The 5,593-nt window shown below is 37.5% G+C and overlaps 1 pseudogene; it reads left to right on the top strand.

Moving 5' to 3' along the window:
• The first annotated feature begins 3,201 nt into the window (after window positions 1-3,201).
• LOC114096305 (cysteine-rich PDZ-binding protein pseudogene) lies at window positions 3,202-3,516 on the top strand (annotated as a pseudogene).
• Window positions 3,517-5,593: the final 2,077 nt, after the last annotated feature.

Genomic DNA, 5,593 nt, shown 5'->3' with positions numbered 1-5,593 from the left:
TCTGTGTAATATACCATTCATCTTTCAATTTTGCCAGTTGACCTAACAATGCTTGTTAGAGTCTGTAAACAAGTCAGGATGGCGCCTGGCATTTTGCAGAGGGAGTGGTTTGTGAAGTAACGCCAGCGAGCCATTAAGTGTGGAGATTCCTTATTGGTTGACTGCTGTATCTAGTTTATGTTAATTAAGATAAGCTGTGTGGAATATATGTATACCCCTCCTGTCCTACAATAAACAGCTCCCACTCCTGCTGTATCAATGTACACAAGTTCCTCGTCACCCCCCCTGCCCCCGGTTATTTTGCTGCAGCCGGACTGAGGCAAATGCTCTTTCTAGAATTTTCCTCTGCAGTACAAAATCAAATCTACAAAGAGGAGTTGCATTTGGTTGTCTTGTTTTTTAATCTTTTAATCTGAATTGTTTCCAGAGTCTTTGTTTCTTATGATGAGGAATACTCATCACCAGGTTTTCCTGATGTTTCCAGTAGTTACAGTCAGGCTGTGCCTTTCATAAGGATACCATGTAAGTGATAGGTTCTTCCAAGGGCTTTGTATCTGGAGGAAATAATGTCCAGGGGCTCCTCCTATGACTGGCGATGTCACATTTTTTCATCAGACGCAGGAGTCATCTTATTTTTCCACTTTAAATTTATTATTTTATAACAGTGGTATATATACATGATGGAATATTTCTCAGCATTAAAAGAGAATAAAACTATGGCATTTGCAGGTAAATGTATGGAGTTGGAGAATATCATCCTAAGTGAAGTAAGCCAATCCCAAAAAACCAAACGCCAAATGTTTTCTCTGATATGTGGATGCTGATTCATAGTAGGGGTCGGAAGGAGCATGAGAAGAATGGAGGAATTTTAGATAGGGCAAAGGGAAGGGAGGGGAGGGTAGGGGATATGGGGGTAGGAAAGAGATGGAACGGTGGAATGAGATGGACATCATTACCCTAAGTACATGTAGGAAGACACTAATGGTGTGACTCTACTTTGTGTACAACCAGAGACACAAAAAATTGTGCTCTATGTGTGTACTATGAATTGAAATGCATTCTGCTGTCATGTATAACAAATTAGAATAAATAAATAAATTTTTTTTAAAAAATCACTATTTTATTTTCTTCCCTTGCAACCATGAAGTAGTGGATGGGAAGACGCTTTCAGAGCATGCAGTCATTCTATTCCTTATCAAATTTCTGTCCAGATTTGGAATCAATTGATGTTTCTTGCCTGATCCAGTCTCACTATGTCGGTTGCAAAAGATCTTTTTTACCTCCTGCCTTCCCTTCACATTTACTAGTCTGCCCTCAATACTCTCCTCTCAGCAAAAGCCTTCAGTTTTTCTTGTTCATCTCGCTCATTCTCTCGCCATTGGTATAAAATCATGAATTCTTAATTTTCCTGTGATTTATATTCATCATGTTGATGTTCAGATAGTTCCAGGTGGCCAGAGGTGGCACATGGTGTCCTTGAGACTTGCTCCTTTATTATTTTCATTCATTTTTTAATACTTTCTTACTTAATAAACTTTTGTGCTCAACTCGTCTCTCTGCCCCTGCTCTGGAATGAAGCCCTACAACCTCCTAACCCAGTGGCAGACACAGGGCTGGGGGGCGGAGGGTGAATGGGGACCCTGGAGGGAGAAGACTGGGCCTTTCTGGACCTAAACAAAGGATAGTGTATAAGTAAAGCAACAATTTGGTAAATAGGTTTGTTATTTTGAGAAAAACCAGGTTAGAGACCTAAATAATCCTGTGCCTTGTCAATAGAATTGAATAGTACCTTGAGGCATGGCCTCTGGAGTCAGATGACCTGGATTCAGGTTTCAGTTCTGTCATTTTCTAGCTGTATGTCCTTAGCAAAGGACTTAGGTTCTTCCTCCATAAAACAAGATTGCTTGTGGCATTAATATTAAAAAGTAACACAAGGAGTGCATTAAATCTCCCATGTAAGTGCTGGGCAGAATCTGTAGCACATGGAATTGCTTAGTAAGTCACAATTCTTATTGTCAATTGTATTTGCTGGATTCTTGTTCTTTTTCGTCTTCTTGTTTTAATTGAATGAAAAAAATAACACCCGTCTTTTCAAATTGAAAATCATTCTGTGAATATGGTTAATTCTTTTCAACTATACATGGAGCTGAAAAGACCATTTGGTGACATGGCTTTTGTTTACAGGCATGATGAAAAGATTTCTAAGACACTGCCCAGTATTAAAATAACCCTAAAAAGTGTTCGGAAAACAATAGTGTTCAATGTTCACTAGGGGGAGCTATTATAACAAATTATGTGCTGCTTCTTTTAAAAATACTTCATAGTTTATGGATAGTGTCTCTTTCCTTCAAGTGAAAATTGATATTATATTGTACTTTATGACATAATTATTTACAATTATTTTTACATAAATATTTGTGTAAAAATATGGCATCTGTCTTTAAAAGTAAATATTAATATGATTTGGAGAGAACAAATATTTCCTAAGCTTTGGAAACTGCTCTAAGGTCTCATCCTGTTTTGGCCAGAGGATTTCCTAGAAATTGTAAGAGCTTAATAATGAGTAGAGTATATATAGTTGGATAAAGTTTATTGAACACATTAAATAGTGAAATGAAAACAAGCCATTTAAAATAGTTGACAATGTACCCTGAGATGACAGCAGAAGGTAAAATAAAGACAGATGCAATTGAAAGTAGTCCCTCCAAGTACTACTCCTCTAGAAAGAAGGGAAAATTAGTGGAAAAGCAATAGGTGTGAATCAGATGTAATCTGGCAATTTGGGACTCAGTGTAGCACAGCAGTAGGGGGAAAGTCTACATCTGGGGGCCCCCTTCCATGCTATTTGACCCCTGGAAATACGCTCAGCCTCTGCAGCTGCACTTCTAACAGAAAAGCGTTGGAGCTCCAAAGTTCCTTTGGGTTCTGACACTCTGATGTTGAAAAAGCATTCGACTGGTGTAATAAGATGGCCATTTGCTTAACTTTTAATGTCTTTTGTGCTATAGGCTGATCTTCCTTGTTTTGCTACGGTCAAATCTCTCCTCACACCCAGAATCAGGGTACTATTTATTTATGTGACACTTTCCAATGTGTCATTCGTTGTTTTTGTTTGTTTGGTTTTAGGTTCTCCTTGAAGAGCAAGAGAATGATTTCTTAGGACTGGACTGCGATGTGTGTGAGGGAACTGTGGGTGGAAGGATGGTCTGGGAAAACTGTGAAAAGAACCTTGGTGCTGCTATCACTCCAAATATACTGGAAAGATGGTGCAAGGAATACCGCAGAAAGTGATAGAAGAAAGCTGAATGAAAACAGAGATTTGACTTCAAAAAAAGCAAGATTTGATCCATATGGAAAGAATATGTTCTCCACTTGCAGAATGTGTTCAAGTGCTGTGCACCATTCGGGTTCTCATTACTGCCAGGGCTGTGCTGGCAAAAGGGGCATCTGTGCCATGTGTGGGAAAAGGTTTTGGATACCCAAAACTACAAGCAAACATCTATGTCAATGTATTGATGAAGTTTCCATAATTTTACTTTCTGCTTTGTATTTTCAAAGCCTTGCATAGGTGTCCAACTTAAAAATAACCAATTACATTTTAGCTAGCGAAGTTGATCAGTGTTCATTCTTTTGCTCTCCATAAGTCCTTCACAATAGCAATGTAACTAAATCTTATGCTTTAAGTGATTATTTTCCTTATGAGCATTTTATTGAACTAAAGTGTCAAAATCAATGGAAAAAAATTCTGTGTTCTGTGTGCACTTTTTACTTGACAGTGTTTGTATAGTTCTTGTCCCCTCCAACTGTTAGGGTCTGTAAACAAGTCAAGATGGCGCCTGGCATTTTGTCAGAGGGAGTGGTTTGTGAAGTAATGCTAGCGAGCCATTAAGTGTGGAGATTCCTTATTGTTTGACTGCTGTATCTAGTTTATGTTAATTAAGATAAGCTGTGTGGAATGTATATATACCCCTCCTGTCCTACAATAAACGGTTCCCACTCCTGCTGTATCAATCTACACAAGTTCCTCGTTACCCCCCCCCCCCCCCAGTTATTTTGCTTCAGCCGGACTGCGGCATCCAACTACATTCTATATAGATATTAAAAAAGCAAGATACTGACATTTTGCTTTGAACTTGGCATCCAGAGTTAGAATTCTTCCCTTATTCCCTTACTGGTAGCATAATTCTTAGAATCAACATCCCCTTAATTAATTGCAGTTTCAGAGGATATTGAAATATTTACAGACATTGTTGCTGAATGATTCCTTAGTAATTAGTGCAGACCCAAATCAAAGACAAGTTGGATTCGTGAGTTTTAAAAAATTTGTTCTTCAAGGCAAAGTGCCAGTTCCTTTCATGTGTGGACAAGAACACAAGGAACACCCATGTTCAGCTGAATATACTGGATTTCAGAAAAACACATATTACACATACTGCCTTGAATTCAAGTTGTCATGAGAGCCATGAGAACAGTGTCCATGTTGATGTGTAATGAAAACAAATCCTCCCACTTTAGGAAAACTCTTTGAAGGAAAAAAAAAAAAACCTTTACAAAAAGCCTCATTCCCATCCCTCAAAGAAATAAACCGAACAAAGCAAACATCTTAACTCTTTGTTATAACATAGACAACTAAGAGACTGCTCTGAAGTTTCAAATGAAGATTTTTTTTTATATTGCCTTCATAGGTTCAGGACTATTGCTTTTAAAATTTTCAGCCTACTATAGGCAACCAAAAAGGTATTCCCGGTTTCCAATTGCAGTAAAGTATGTGTCACTGTAAAATATGTGGAGTGTTGTGGATAATGTGATAATATACATGGTGGAGGCATTGCTTTTATCATCTTAAAATTACTGTCAAAAGTATTTAAAGTTTCAACTGTACATGGTTTTTCAAAAAGTATTTTTAAAGATATATTGTTATTTGCACATATCCAGAAAGATTATAAGAATAATACAAAATAAATAGTATCTCTGAGGGAAAAGAAGAATGAGGCTGAACTGAAGAATGTTAAGCTGGCTATAGAAGTACAACTGAAAGTATAGAGGGCGAGAGTTTATGTTGCAAAGCCAAGTCAATCGATAGAAGGAATATATTTTAGAAAATTTTATTATTTCAACTCCAAAATGCATTTGTAATCAGCAATGCATATTCCCACTTTTAATTTTTGTTGGACAAAGACTCATTATTATTTGAAGTATTCCTTTGACCTCATTGAATTGTGTTAAAATATACACTGTTTCTATTTCAATCAAAATTGATTTCAGCCAAGTGCAGTGGCACATGCTTATAATCCTAGCAGCTCAGGAGGCTGAGGCAGGAAGATCGAGAGTTCAAAGCCAGCCTCAGCAAAAAGCGAGGCGCTGAGCAATTCAGTGAGACCCTGTCTCCAAATAAAATACAAAATAGGACTGGGGATATGGCTCAGTAGTTGAGTGCCTCTGAGTTCAATCCCTGGTACCTCCTTCCCACACACACAAAAATTTATTTCATATTATATACTATAACACTAAAGAACTTCTAATAATTTGCTAAACTGCCTTAAATCTATTCACTTGTCCTTTTAAAAATTGATGTGTCTATTTGTGGGATCCT

The sequence above is a fragment of the Marmota flaviventris genome, chromosome 7 (assembly GCF_047511675.1).
Source record: "Marmota flaviventris isolate mMarFla1 chromosome 7, mMarFla1.hap1, whole genome shotgun sequence".
Lineage (NCBI taxonomy): Eukaryota > Metazoa > Chordata > Mammalia > Rodentia > Sciuridae > Marmota > Marmota flaviventris.
The sequence above is the reverse complement of the archived record's forward strand: the minus strand, read 5'-3'. Positions and strand labels throughout refer to the sequence as shown.